The sequence below is a fragment of the Ambystoma mexicanum genome, chromosome 1p, assembly GCF_040938575.1.
Source record: "Ambystoma mexicanum isolate Mex_15411 chromosome 1p, UKY_AmexF1_1, whole genome shotgun sequence".
Lineage (NCBI taxonomy): Eukaryota > Metazoa > Chordata > Amphibia > Caudata > Ambystomatidae > Ambystoma > Ambystoma mexicanum.
The window spans coordinates 432,364,039-432,378,999 of NC_090921.1; the positions used below are offsets into that span (position 1 = coordinate 432,364,039).

Genomic DNA, 14,961 nt, shown 5'->3' on the forward strand with positions numbered 1-14,961 from the left:
TTGTTGTGCCCCTGTACACAAGCACACACACCATTCACCATATACACACCCAGCCATCCATACATTTAAGTGTGCACTCTTTCACCACACAAGCACACCCAGCGATCTATACATTTGTGTGCGCCCTTTCACCATACACTCACAAAGGCAGCCACCTATACATTTAAGTGTGCACCCTTTCACCATACGCTCACACACGCACACGTCATGGGGTTGAGGGGAGATTATTTAAAAGAAATTGGGGCTCATTACGGGTCGGGCAGTAACCGTGCTGGTGCTACTGGTGTGTTGCTGCTAGACCCCTAAAACATTACCGGCTCCTGACTTCTTGGTGCCACCAGGCTCTCTCAAGTCCGGCGACTGGGAAATCAGGTGCCGTTAATTTCGGTAATCCCCATTCCCGTGGAGTCTCATAGGACTCCATGTGAATGGGGACACGGAAGCACCGGCACCGTTGTTAACGGTGTCGGTGCTTCTGTGACAGGTCTGCCTACCGTGGCCACTGTGCCCGGCAGGGTCAGACCTATCGGGAACAGCGGCCCTAGCAGGTAGACCTGTAATATGCCGGTCCGGAAACAACGGTGCTGGTAAAATTGCCAGCTCCGTTGTTTCCGGGCCGGCATGGTCAGAATGAGCCCCATTGTTTCTTTTTGAAGTCACTCTAATTTCATTAAGAAATTATTCAGTTAAGGACAGAACCATAACGGAAATAATTTCTTTATGAAGGCAGAGAAGGCTCCCCAGACCCCATGAAATGGAGCCCTCCAGCCTAGGGTATTCCATGTAATGGGTTGGGGGGAGCCCTCGGCCTTCCAAAAGAAAGTTTATTTTTGTAGTCATTCTGCCTTCATGAAGAAATGATTTATGTTACAGAAATAATGTCTTTATTAATGTGCTGGTGGGCCCCCCGCACTGCAGGGGGCTGCAGGGGGCCCTGTTACGCCAGTGGCCTTGCCCAGCAGGGGCAATGTCCAGATGGAGCTGCTGCAATCACAGACACAGCAGGCAGGGCTCCATGGCATCACCTTTTATTATAATAGTCACATGGTCACCACCATGTGACCATAGCAGAGTCCTGGGAGATACCATGCTCCCAGGAAGGGGTGAAACACCATAGGAAGGGCATATATAATGTAGCTCAGTGAGGTAAATAGCGAAACATGCCAATGCTAGGGCTCCCAAAAAAGGAGTGATGCAACCCAGCAAAAAGTAGTACTGCAAAGGTAACGTGTCATACACACAAATGCGCACACAGACCTCCTAGCACCACACTCACCTTTTCTGGGTTTGAAGGTTTCTGCTGCTCTTGGGGTCGCTTAGTCAAATTCTGACAGATCAGATCATGTGTGTGTACAGTTGTCTGATTTAGCTTATTGTAAATGCCTTCAGGGATGACCTAATTTTTAAGTTTTTGTCACCGCAGCTCTCGGTGGACTCCATCAAATGCATCACTATAATCTATAAAGGATACATAGAGTGGATGTGAGATGGCGTGTTTTGCAAGATTTGTTTAAAATCTGTCATCACATGGATCTTTCCGACGAGGCTCGGGTATTTACGTAAATGTTCGGTTATCTCCGCCATGTCTCTGTCGCCAGCAGTCGGCTACATTCGGCGCTACTCGGCTGCCTCCGGCTCCCCCTTTCCTCGCCTCTCTTGGGCCCTCCTCCGTCCCGCTCTCCCTAGGCTGTGCTGGATCATGGCTGCTCTCGAAGGCTGCTCCGTTCTGGCAGCGGCCGTGGCTGCGTCTTGACCGGAGCCTGAAGGGAGAGCCCCGCGGGGAATAATCCATCTGCACCCCTGGAGTGAGGTGAGAGGAACGTTGGGTAGCAACTGGTGGGGTGATTGGTGTCGTGGAGGGGGCACTGGTGCAGCAGAAAGGGTGCGCTGGAGGAGGAGGAGGGGGGGCGCTACTAGTCTATCTGTGCAGCCCTGTCTTGTGGCATTATGTGCATTGTAGGGAGGCAAGGTGAAGCTGATAGCACAGCGTTGGGGCACTGGTGCAGCTGAGCTGTGAGGAGGAACACTCGCGCAGCGGAGGGGGCGGCACTGGTGCATTTGAGTTGCCCACTGTTGCAGCTGTCGGACTCTGGTGCAACTTATCAGCTGGCGGGCGCTGCAGCGGCGGGGCCCGTTGTGATTGCGCGAGACTTCAGCGCCCTGGAACTTGCGGGGGGGGGGCTTGTGTAGCGTTAAGAACCTCAATGCAGATGTGGCCGGCAGGTAATGAGATCGCTGCTGGGAAGCACTGGTTCCGTTGTCTGGGGGAGAAGCAGCTGGTGCAGTGGCGTGGCTCTAGTGCCGCTTTGGTGATGCAGCTGCGGAAGAGGAATGCAACTGTTGAGGGGACTATTGCCGTTGGTGTGTGTTAGGGTGCACGGGTGCATTGGTGGTAGGATGGGTGGAAGTAGTGCAGTTTTGAGGGCCGCATTCGGAGATCAATCGAGGTTCTAATTCATCTTGGAGCTGGCAACAGGGGCGTGCAGGGGCTCTACCGCTGTCCAGGCAGTTACAGCAGCTTTTCGGGGTCACATCTAGTGCAACATTGATGAGGGGGGGAGGGGTACAGTGGCCGTTCTGTGGGTGTTTGAAGCAGCTGTCAGAAACGCTGGGGGTGGGCGGGAGCTGGTGCAGATGTAGGGCTGTAGCAATGGGGGGGGGGCACGGGGGAGGGTTCGGGTGCAGCTGTGACTGGCCACTGGTTCTTTAGTGGGGGCCTGGAGGCTGGAACAGGTGTGAGGAGGCAGCACTGGGTGAACTGGTTCAAAGAGGTGCTGGGGATCACTGGCTCTGATTGGGGGGGGGGGGGGTAGGGAGTCGCTGTACATTGGTGCGGTACCAATTGTTTACATGCAATTTTATAAAGTGTTAATCATAACAATGAAGTCTTTTGGTTACAAAAGGTGTACTAAAGATTTTCGATTTTTTTTTATTTTTTTTTGTTGCTGCCAGTTTCTTTCACAACTTAATTAACATTGTAAATGTGTATTAAAGGTTGTACACGTTGGATGAACTCACTATTTTGTGTGAACTTCACACAGTAGATTTCGCAGCTATCTTAACTGAAATGTATAACTCTTAAACAACTATTAACAATTGTCCCATCTGCTTGTATTGTTTGTTCTCGAATGCATATCCGAGTGAACCCAGCAAGACTTTCTTCTGAGCACCCTATTGCCGACAGGAGGAACGTTGGGTGAGAAACCGTGAATTCGGGGTGGGTTATTTTGCATTGAAGATCCCCAAAAAAATGGGGATCCGAGAAACGTGTAAGGTGTAGTAAAATGTAGTGTGCAGACTTCTCTTGTGAAAAGTAAGAGTGGTCACAATTCCGTAGTGTCGCAGCGAGAGACGCTTGTCGTTGTGCGTCTCGTTGTGGGCTCCTCGCGGCCCGGTCTATTGTTTGTATGGCTGCATTTGTTGGGACGCTGCGTGTTCTGCACTGCACTTCACTGCATGCATGACACCCGCAGTCGTTGCATTGGATTTCCAGGGCGTCTGTCGGGGTAATTTCCTCGGTTGCATCTTCTTCCCATGAACGCTTTAAGTGGCGCGCGTGGCAGGCATTCGCTTTCTAAGATACACGGGGTGAAATTCACTCGCCCAGGGCTAGTCCCAGGTGTTAAAAGGTTAAATTACAGTTGGACTGAAAGCGGTTTGTGTTAATGGTGAGGGATGGGTGATGGGTTTTGCTAATTTGCTGCTCCGTGGCATGCAGAGCTGTGTGAATGATGTTCCAGCTGCAACCTAAGTCCAGCCAGCCGCTGCTTGGCCTATAGCGAAACCCCAAGAGGTCATGATCCCCCGAGAGGTCATCGGGGCCGCGGCGGGTTCAGCGCCATGTAAGCGTCACGTGGGGATGCCGCCCTTTACAAGCCCCGACATGTATCGGCTTATTCTTTGCCAGGTTTTTATTTTTTTATTTTATCGAAGCGCATATCATTTTTATAAAAATGAACAAAGAATTGAAATACGTTGTCGGTTAAGTCAATAAAGAAATGCACTACAATACTGGCAAGCATCACTAAATAACTCGGTAATGCATCCCAACAGTGCCTTACACAATACAAACCACCAGGAGCGTTTCTCGAAAAGCCCATTAGACATGTTTTGCTAGTGTGTTCACAAAGCAATTGAGGATGAGGAACAGTTTTGTGATGGGGTGGCAGAGGACGATAGATCCAGTCCCTGGACACATGCTGTAAATGGTAAGGGAGGCAACACGTGTTCTGTTTTTGGACAAACATCTGGCCCGGAGGTCTTGTGGTTAGGAGTCTGGCCTTGGTACTTAACAATCTTGTGATTCTAATCAATTCAGTTAACCTGCATGTGCCACACACAGGTAATGTGTGCAGTTGTAGTAAGTAAAGGCTAACTGCACAATCTGCTGTGATATTCCGTATTGGAGGTTCACACCCTGGTTTCTGTAATTCAGTATAACATGGGCCCTACTGTTCTACGCACCCTTCCTCATATGTGAGATGGTGCTGCAACAGCGAACGTGTATTGCAAAGCTGCAAAAAAGGTAGCAGGCGCCCCTCTCTAAAGAACATGGCACAATAACCCGTTCAGTGGTTTTTACCCACTGTTACAGTCCGCAGCCATCGCTTTTCGCTCACTGTACTATTCACAAAGGAGCAATTATCCATTTGCATATCGGTCTTTGTCCTGCCCACATGGGCAGTCCAGCACTGCCAGGCAAACCTCCTTTGAACAAGAGTCCCAACAGCAACCACGTGTTTCAGCCTTGTTGGGCATCATCAGTGAGGTGGAGGTGTGCCTCTCTGAGCACATTGAGCAAGGGTTCCACGTCTGGGTTCCCCTGCCAGAAGGGCAAGGGTGGATGAGACTCCAGGCGGGGTAGTGGGCTGCAAACAGAGACTGAGCTGTGCAGTCCCACTGCCTATATGTGCCTCCCAAGGCTGCAGCAAGGTGGGAGTTCCGCCAGAGTGGGTGGCCAGAAGGGCGGCCCGCTATACAGGCTGTCCCTCTACCACCCCCTACAGAGCCTGGCCATCCCCTGAGTGTGGAAGGGTTGGGCTGCAGTCTTTAGTCCAGTCAATCTCTTATATGAAACTAATTGGCAGCTGGCCAAAATCTAAAAAGAAAGCTGGAGGCTGCCACGGTGGAATGTCCATAAAATCACAGCAGTCTACAATTTGACATCCCTTTTTTATAAAATGATTACGTTTTCCCACTTTTTTTTATGCTCACTTTTTACTGTCATTTCTAAAAATGAATAAGAAAACATGTAATTCCGTTACCTGTAATAATCATTCTTGACGAAAGATAGAGGTGGGCAATCATAAACCACTCCCAAAAGTCCGTAACAGAGTGCCAAGAATAATGAACCGTACCACACTACGGATAAGCAACGTGTCAACCACTTTTACTACCTTAAAACAGTCATATGCTCCAACAACAAAAACAGAAGATGGGCAACAATTCACACATTGACGCTTACACCCACATAGCTCAACCAATGTGTTCCATGAGAGGTATCGGTAGAACAGTGCCACGTGACAGGGTTCCACTATTATCACTGCCTCATCATAAGAAGGTCAAATTCAACTTTTAATTTGCATGACTGCCAAATAGCAACCAGGGCTCGTATGGAATACACTGTACCCCTCGCCCCATCCCTAACCCTCCTGGTTGCACAGCTGCACCCTAACATTCTGTGTGACAAGTGTAGGAGAACTCCTGATGCTTTTGAGTAAGAATACAGAGGCAGGTCGCAGGAGAGGGCTTCAGAAGGTTTACAATGCTTTATAGCAAGGCATACCAAGACCACATTAGCGTGGGACATCGGAAGATAAACCAGCTAGTTAGGCGCAAATGTAACCAGAATGAAGAGCATATCCTCCCAACAGAGGGAGATGTCCTCATCCGGTTACCCTGCTGACATAGGTAGGAGCTGCTGTTGCCAGTTCTCGAGAAATGTCATACACTTGCACTGCACTGGCCAGTCAATCAGTTCTTTGATAGTCCACGGCCCCAGATAAAGATGGCGGATCCCTCTCTTGGATTGTAGTAGCAGGGAAACCAGAAGGATACCAGTGGGAGTGACAGTTGACCTATGTCCTAGTGCTAGAAGAGTATCGGGGAAGAGTGTCAGCATCCCCACCAACCCCAAGCGCCACCCTGAACTAAGCCTATACTGGAGACGAAGCAGCAACATGGAAGCATGGGTGTCAAGTTGGCCCTCCACACACCTGCGAGTAGAGAGCAGAGTGGAAGGTCCAATACACAGATCAATGAGCATAAAGGCATTGGCAAAGGAATAGAGTTGCAGACTCAACAGCCCACTAACCAGAAATTTCGTGAAGGGGGCTGTCTCTATCTACCTGGCTGAATCTGAACACAGAAAGATTAGCCACCATTATAACTGTTAAAATCCAGAACATATGTATATCTCCTAAGATTGGAATACAAATATGCAACATAACAGCAATATTCCCCGTGGGCAAAAAGTACTGCTGGTCGCTGATGAGCCATGAAGTACAACTGTACTTTAAATAGTAGCAATCTCGCTAATTGGACATAGGGTGGGGATAAAGGTTGGGGTGCCAATGAAGGTCGGACCACAATCAAAACGTACTTGCTGAGACCAAGACTCTGCTTACTGGCCTCTTTTAGCTGTAAGCAACAGCCATCAATTACCATTTGGAGTTAGTCTGTTGTAATCATGATAGAAGGTACCAGAAACACTGTGTACTTAATGAAAAGTTACAAAATCAAGGCATAAAATAAGCAGTGATTCATAGCAATATGCTACCCGAGTCTATAGGTTTGCTAATTAAATTGACACTTGTGTAACAAAGCTAACTATTTAGGTTACCCTGTTTAAAGCAAGCACAGCTCACTCTGTATTCCTCTTCCCCGAGGAGATTCTTCACCCTCTTTTTACTGCAAGGTCAAAGAGGCTAATGGAGAGAGACAGTGCAGCAATAATCCCCTCCTCCATTAAGTGCCAAAAGTCTGCCTGGGAGTGCTAGGCAAGGATTAGTTTTCTTCTTCAAATAATTACAAATCGGAAGTAATCGAGATGATACCTTTTTATTAAGCTAACTATATCTTGTCAGGCAAAGACCAGAATGTGTTAACTTTATTTTTATTAAGACATTCATGCAATTCCATTCCTAAAAAAGAATGCATTCAGTATTGTTACTGTAAAACACTGCATTGTCTCCATGCTTTACAGTAAAACATAGGTTAGTGTATCTAAATTTCATAGTGTCAACTATTTCATTTTGTCGGCAAAGATGCATCACATTGTTGATTGAACACTTGAAAATGTACATGATCATATGACCAAACGCTTTAGATGGCAAACCTAGTGCTGTGACCCGCTAGTTGCATACATCTATGTAACTGGTGCTGAACCCACAAGCTGACCCCATACCCTGTGACATTCTATCTCATCACCTACCCTAAAAGTGAGATGGCCACAAACTACAATATTCCACCTAGTTTGCCAAGTCGTCTGCCTGCTATGCCCTCCACTCTGCTTGGTCTCTTACTTTCTTTCCTCTTACATAATGGTGACGCAAAGCTAACTCTGTTTACACAAAGTAGTGATCAATAGTTCCATCCAATCTGTTCATCTACAGTTGTACTGCAATACCATATAGTGTAGTTGGTCTCCAGACCTTGCTTTGCTCTATGATTATGATAGCCTTATTTATTAGCACCTGCGGCAAAGAGATTACCAACTGTTTTCAGAGCCTTTTTATCGTATCTACTTATTTGAGTCCATTCATGTTGCTAACACTTCACATATTACACTCATCCTAGGGTCACAGTGTACTTGCCCCCTCGCATTGTCGAGTAGATTTTAAGGGTGAGTAGAATTTGCAGGCGTTGTTTGAAGCTTTTACTTAACATTCACTTAGTTTGCTGTAAGTTTCACTGTGAATGGGTGGCAGCAGTATGCCAAACATAAAATGGGTTTGTGATGTACACCATTTTGCAGAAAGCCCATTTACATGTTTTGTCATCTGTTGCCATGGTTCGATTGCATTTCTCTTAGGTTGAGTAGGAGGTAAACTAAGTTACTTGAATTTGAAAGAAATTGTAGCGCCCAACCCATCTCGCTAATATTTTACTTCAGCGGTACATAAAATGATGTATGGATACTCATTTTAGGTCTTGGGTACAAATTAATTCTGGTGGCCTTAAAAATATTAGTACAACTTTGCTAATCAAATGGGTTTGTTTGCTAATCAAGTAAACTTTAATTGGCAAACTCTGCTAATCAACATTTTGAAAACTAATGTATGCCTTGAACAGTGAAGGGAAAGGGGATTCAAGCACAATCCTTCTTTCTAGACGAACACTTTTCAGAGTAAGCAACACAGTCTTATGGAGCAAACCAATCTAATACCTTACAGCATAAAATTGTCTCTGGTACAGCTCGCCTAAAGGCAGCATGTGCACGCTGCTGGGCCATGCCTGCCTTCCACCGAATGAACAATGAAATGCAGCAAGACAAAGTGGGACCATAGATTCCAGTAGGCAATGGGTACAAGACCAAAAGACCTACGCAGGAACACTCGGTACTCCTGAAATGTTACCACCTGCGTTGTGATTTGATCCAACCAGTTGAGAAGTGTAATACACTAGAGCATGCCACCAGTGTCATGTTAAGCCCAATACATTCCCTGCAAACCATGCTGTAATAGGGCAGAGGTAGCAGAAAAGTGAAACGAGGACCATGTTGGTGCTTGCCGTACAGATTAGCTGTTTAAAGTAGGAATGATGGCCAAACACTGGGGCAGCTCCCAGCACTTAGAACCTGCGAGAGAAGAGCAGGGATGTTATCACTAAACGACGAGGCCTGCCCAGTTTTCCTCAACTATGCAACATTGATCTGGAATATGAGCAAAATATCCTCCCAGCAGCACCCACCATTATCACACACTCGCAACATATGAGTGCAAGGATGGCATGCCACAATAAACTCAGCCCCCATCTCCCACAAGAACTACAATAATGGAGTCCACTGTCTTCCTAGGGGAGCCAAGGGCATATATGTTCCCCCCCCCCCCCCCCCCCCCATCCCTCAGCTAGATCCAGTCCGCACTGAGGGGCTCGTATCAGCTGGAAATTGAGCATACAGACTGGCGCCCGTGTGTGCAAGGCAGGGGCGGAGACCAGTTATCACAGCAGGAATGATGGGGAGAGCTATGTGGCTGATCCCGAAGACGAGCACAGCGCGCTGGTAGCATGTAGAGAGCTACCTGTTTCATTCAGTACATTTCCGTGTAAACTGGGATAACGGCTATCTCCTACCGACCATGCTTGCACATTGCATGCCACATTAACCCCCGTAGGAGGCAGTGAAGCCTTCGAACTTGCATCGCTTTCTCTGTGTGTCATGGCCTGCTTGCTTTAATCTAACGCTGGTAACGCACCATGTGGGTTCTAGGGATCCTACTTTGCCCAACTAAATCAGTTTGTATGAGTGGGAGTCTCTGAGGGATGGAGGCCTTGAGGCAGGAGTGTGACTAAGGAGCCTGCAAACCTTCCAATGCTCACCAGCACCAGGGCAACTGAACTATATCTACATTTCCTCTTGGTGTGTGCTAGGAAAGGGCACCTTGCTAAAAAACGACCCACCCCCGTTAGTCTTTTGCATGTTTATGCAGACCAGTCAGTGTCCGACCTTGCTGTAGTCTGTACGGCCCCCAGATTTACTGGCCTTAACACTTACTGTGACCAACCTCGTCACTGGGGGGAGGAGGGTGTAGGGTGTGCCTCCGCTATGCTCCCAATGAGTTGTCTTTCCATATCCAGATGCAAAGGGCCTTGAAGAGTGTCATCCAAGGGGAGGCCAGAGAGGAACCGATACAAGTGTTAATTGGCACTGGTCATTGCACAACCTGTAGTGGGGATCGTGTCATGAGGTAAATGCAGTGTGTATAACTAGGGGAGCATTTGCACTAGTCTCTGCTTTTCTGAGTATTTCCAAGGGAGCATAAGTATGCAACTCATCATTCTGCCCTGCTACCTCTGTGTGCCAAGGTCTGTTCACAGGCAGTATAGAGTTCAGTTACACGGACCTCCGGTATAGCTCAACTCCTGCCTCGCCAGGTGTAGGGTCAGGAAGAGCAATCCACAACTACTCATGGGTCCTGGGGCTGCTTTCCCCCTCTTATGTCCCAGCCTGACTGGGTTGGGAGGGGGAGGCGGTAACAATCCAACGGAATCCACAAAGCCCAGAAGCAAGGTCAAACCTCTGGAAAATGAGCAGGACAGTCCAGCAGTCCTCCGAGAACAGAAAAAATAAAACCGGATGAATTTGGGTAAGGAGAGTTGTTTTACACCCCAAATGAGAAAGGGGAGGAGTTAAAAAAATAATATTTTTGGGAATGGGTTCTGTCGGTGGGTAGATTGCCCCTCTTGGAGTTAGGGGGAAGAGGGACATGGAGGTAATGTGAAGGGTCTTGAACAGGATTCCTGGATGTCTACGAATAAGGCTAGGGTAATACTATTCTTTGGAGTAATGCGTCCTGTTGATAAAAGGATGTAGCGTGTTGAGGTATGTGGTTTTACTTACATTCTGTGTGCAAGAGTTCAGAATATTAACATATGACATTCTCACTAGGGGGTAACCCCAGTTCCAGTGAGAGGTTATGTGAGGAATTCGACCATCCGAACGGGAAGTGTGCGCTCGCCAAGGCTTTATAAAATATTTTTTTAAATAAAAAGAATGAATGATGGGAGATAAACCTCCGAGATCTGTGTGAGGCCCTGCCACTCAAAGTCCATCTGCTTCCCGCACAAAACGCATAGTCGCATGTACTTCGGGAAGATATAGCCTACAGGTGCCGTCTTCCCCGTCATATTCAGCTGGAATGTGACAGCCTCGAGTACATCAAGGCATCTCCAGAAGAGTTTTGTATTTGCAGTCTATAATACAATTGATGGCGAGCTGGCTTTTGGAAAGGATTATCAATTGTTCAATGTTGTAATGGGTGCTGCACTAGAGATGACTAGTGCCACTCAGACTGCTGAATGTATCAAAATATTGGACAACATTAAAAGATACTAGTCACTTAATTCTAGCGCCCCTTTTTGTTTTACGATCAAGAGACATGTATTTAGTCAATTTGATAATGAGAAGAGTATTTATTCATTACAAATTTCCCTCTGTTAATTATGTGTGATGGATGGTCGCTTTTGGCAAAGTGCCTGAAGATGGTTTCACACATATAGTGTGGAGTGGATCTTGTCTTTAATGTAAAAGGGAAGGCACACCTTCCTCCAGCCATGAGCAGTCTAATTTAAAAAGCAAAGGCTCCATGGATCTGCATTCCTTTTTTTTTTTTTTTTTTTTCTTTTCACTTTGTATTTATTAAACTTGTCAACATCGACAATAACAGTATGCATCTAACGGGAATCAAAGAACATTCCCAGCCGAGAAGACATTGAATACCCCTTTCCTCCCCACCCAATCCTCCCAATACTCTACCCCCCCCAAATAATGAGCTACACAGGAATCAACAAAAAAGAAGCAAAAAGTACACGAGAGTTAGAGCAGAGACATAAAACCAGGTAAGGCTGTTCAACAACTCATCTCTACCGGCAAGGTCCCAAGAAAACGCTAAAATTCAGATGATACAATTAAATAACAACCCCACCCTCCCATCCTCGAGCCCCATTCAGAACCCAAGATTTTAGAGCGTCAAGGCTTCACAGTCTGCACTTAAAAACACAATAGTCCAATCCTGTAAAAAAAAAAAAAAAGAGGACATATTATCATTGGCAATCGCTGCAAGTTTCTCATATGTAAAAATTGCCAAGAGTGTATTAAACCATTCTGCTTTCGTTGGGGCCTGAGAACTTTTCCACTTCTGGGCTAGGGGCATTCTCCCAGCCCTCAACTTCGCTCCCGTCACCCTGGAAAAAGGCAATTCCTCGCACTCAGGTATGGGGGTACCCAAAAGAATCTCCATGGGGTGAAGGGAAGGACATGTTCCCAAGATGTACTTAATCCAGCTTAGCAACTCCGCCCAATAGACCTTAATAACCGGACACTCCCACCACATGTGGAACCAGGTTCCTCTGCCAGCACAAGCCCTAGGACACATGGGGGATACACTGGGAAACATTTTGGACAAGGTGACGGGAGGCCAGTACCAAGAGTGGAGAATCTTAAAATTGTGCTCCCTGGCTGCGGTATAGAGATTCCCCCCCAAAAAATGGACCCCAAAAAGAGTCCCATGCACGAAGGGCTATGCCCATTCTCTCCTCCCATGCACCTTTAAACGCCTGCCTACCCTCTAAATCAGCTGTAACAAGCACGTTGTAAATTTTAGAAAGAGACCCCTTCCTAGACTTGGCTTCCACAAAGACTTTTTCAAAAAGGAGTCAGAGGACGGGAGAGGGGAGCCACCCAATCTGCCTGAGTAAGAATGCTCTTAAGCCGCAAATAGCCAAAGATAGGAAGAGGCTTTTCTGGCAGCACTTCTGATATTTGGGCAAATTCAATAAAAACCCCCCTGGTTAAACAGTTGTGCAGCCCTCTCCATCCCCTGGTCTGACCAAGACTGCGTCCCTTGAAAACCTCTGGTCCCCAAATTGAGCGGAGGACCCCACAAGGAAGACGGGGGAGGGCCATGAAGAGAGTAGCTTGTTGTCCCTATTTGGTTTCCATAGTGCCCAAAGAACCGATTGGATGGGACTTAGCAGCTGCTGGTAAAGAATGTGGAGGGGCCCAGAGCAAGTCCCTGACCTTATGAGGGTGGACCTGTACATCTTCAACGTACATCCAATACATCCTGAGATCATCCCTTAGATGCTCTAGCATCACCCGCAGCTGAGCCGCTTTCTAATACAGCTTAAAGTACGGAAGGCCGAACCCTCCGAACGCCTTTGGAAGGGACAAAGTATCGAATTCTACTCTGGCTCTCTTTCCACCCTGCACAAAACGAAGAAGACGCAATCGAAGAGACGCAAAGGAGGAGTCCGGAATGATACAGGGAACAGAGGAGAAGAGCTAAAGGAGCCTGGGAAGCACATTTGTTTTCACAGAGACCATGCGCCCGAACCATGAAAGTGTGAGGGGAGCCCATCTAACCAAATCGTCAAAAATCTTGGCCTGCAGGGGAAGAAAATTAAACTCCCAAATCTTACCCAGATCCCTAGGCATATTGGTGCCCAGATACCTAGTACTAACACTCTCTATCTGCATCCCGAACACCTCTGTTTTGCCACTAATATCATGGTCCAGCTTACCCATGGGCATGATACAGGATTTGGATACGTTAATTTTAAGCCCGGAGAACGCCCCAAAACCGTGAGTCAGCTCTAACAACTGAGGAAGGGAATCGTTAATCCCAGACAAATACACTCGGATATCGTCTGCGAAGATAGATAATTTAAATTCAGTCCCCACACTGCACCCCAAACACTACCTCATCCTTTCTAATCGCGATGGAAAAGGGCTCCATAGCCAGGGCATACAAAAGGGGGGGAAAGAGGGCACCCCTGGCGACTTCCTCTAGAAAGTGAAAAGCCCGGAGAAGTAAAACCATTAACTAGAACCCGCGCGGAGGGACCATTATACAGGGCCGAAACCCATCCACAAAATTTGCCACCGATGCCCATCTTGCGGAGCACTTTCCCCATATATAGCCACTCAACGCGGTCAAAAGCTTTTTCAGAGTCCAGTGAGAGGAGGTAAGCCTCTGACTCCCGCTTGGACTCCTCATACATCAGGTCCAATGTTTTCCTGATATTGTCAGAACCCTGACGTCCGGGGACAAAGCCCACCTGGTCTCTGTGAACCAAAGAGAGGATACATTTAGACAGCCTGTTCGCTAGGAGTTTGGCTAATATTTTAACATCGATATTTAGCAGTGAGATGAGCCTATAGGACTGACATAGCAAAGGGTCCTTCCCTTCTTTCGGAATGACCACAATAATAGCCGACGACATGGAGGGGGGGAGGCAACCGGTATCCAACGCAGTATTATACACCTTAGCCAAGAACAGAGCCAACGTGGATCGAACGTTTTGAAGAAGCGGACAGTGAATCCATCATCCCCTGGAGCAGTACCATTCTTCAGAGAAGCAATAGCATCAATCACCTCCTGGGGGGAGATGGGAAGCTCCAAAGAGGCCGAATTCTCTCGCACAAGACAAGGGATTGGGAGTGAATCAAAGAACCGATCCACTTAGGATCCGTCACCGGTATATTCAGAGGCATAAAGTTTTTTGTAATACAGTTTAAATTGTTCCGCAATTTGATTAACCCCAACTTGATTATCCCCTAGCTGTTTTTCACCCGTTTGGTCAGTAATAAAATTAACTCGCCTACTTTTACGAAGTTCCCTAAGCCTCCAGGCCAGAATCTTGTCCGCCTTTTCCCCTTTCTCCATATAGTGCTGCTTCAGAAACGCAAGCTTTTTCTCTGTCTGACCAACAAGGAGGGCGGACAATTTCGCCCTAAGATTTTGGAGTTTTTCGCGCTTAACTGGACCCATCTGCGATCTCAACGTACCCCCCGGCTGGATAGCAAGAATCTGCTCCCTCAACTTGCGCTCCTCCCTAGACCTCTCCTCCTCCTTCCTAGCTCCCATTTCCATTAGAACACCTCTGATCGTGGACTTGAACGCATCCCGCACACCTCTAATTTCCACCTCCCCAGTATCATTTGAACAAAAAAATTCAGTGATGGAGTCTAGAAGAGACTGACGTAATTCCCTATCCGTTAGGAGGGAGTCGTTACATATCCACCGTGACTTGCTCTGTGCCACCGGGGAACCCCCAGGTTGATTCGAACCAGGTCTTGGTCAGACCATGGGATGGTCTCTACATTAAAATCAGAAATGTATTCACGAATCGAGGAGTCTACCAGCACATAGACGATCCTGGTAAAAGATTGGTGTACTGAGGAAAAATAAGTATAGAGAGGATCCAGATTGCCACCAGCGGGATGAGCATCAACCAGGC

General features: G+C 47.4%; 1 protein-coding gene across 1 annotated transcript in view; it reads left to right on the forward strand.

Moving 5' to 3' along the window:
• The first annotated feature begins 1,646 nt into the window (after positions 1–1,646).
• The window catches only part of PIK3R2 (phosphoinositide-3-kinase regulatory subunit 2), a 486,396-nt gene continuing 473,081 nt past the window's right edge, over positions 1,647–14,961 (forward strand). Inside the window, exon 1 of the mRNA XM_069649253.1 lies at positions 1,647–1,810. The gene's annotated coding sequence lies outside the window, so the exon portion shown is untranslated. The remainder of the gene's footprint in view (positions 1,811–14,961) is intronic.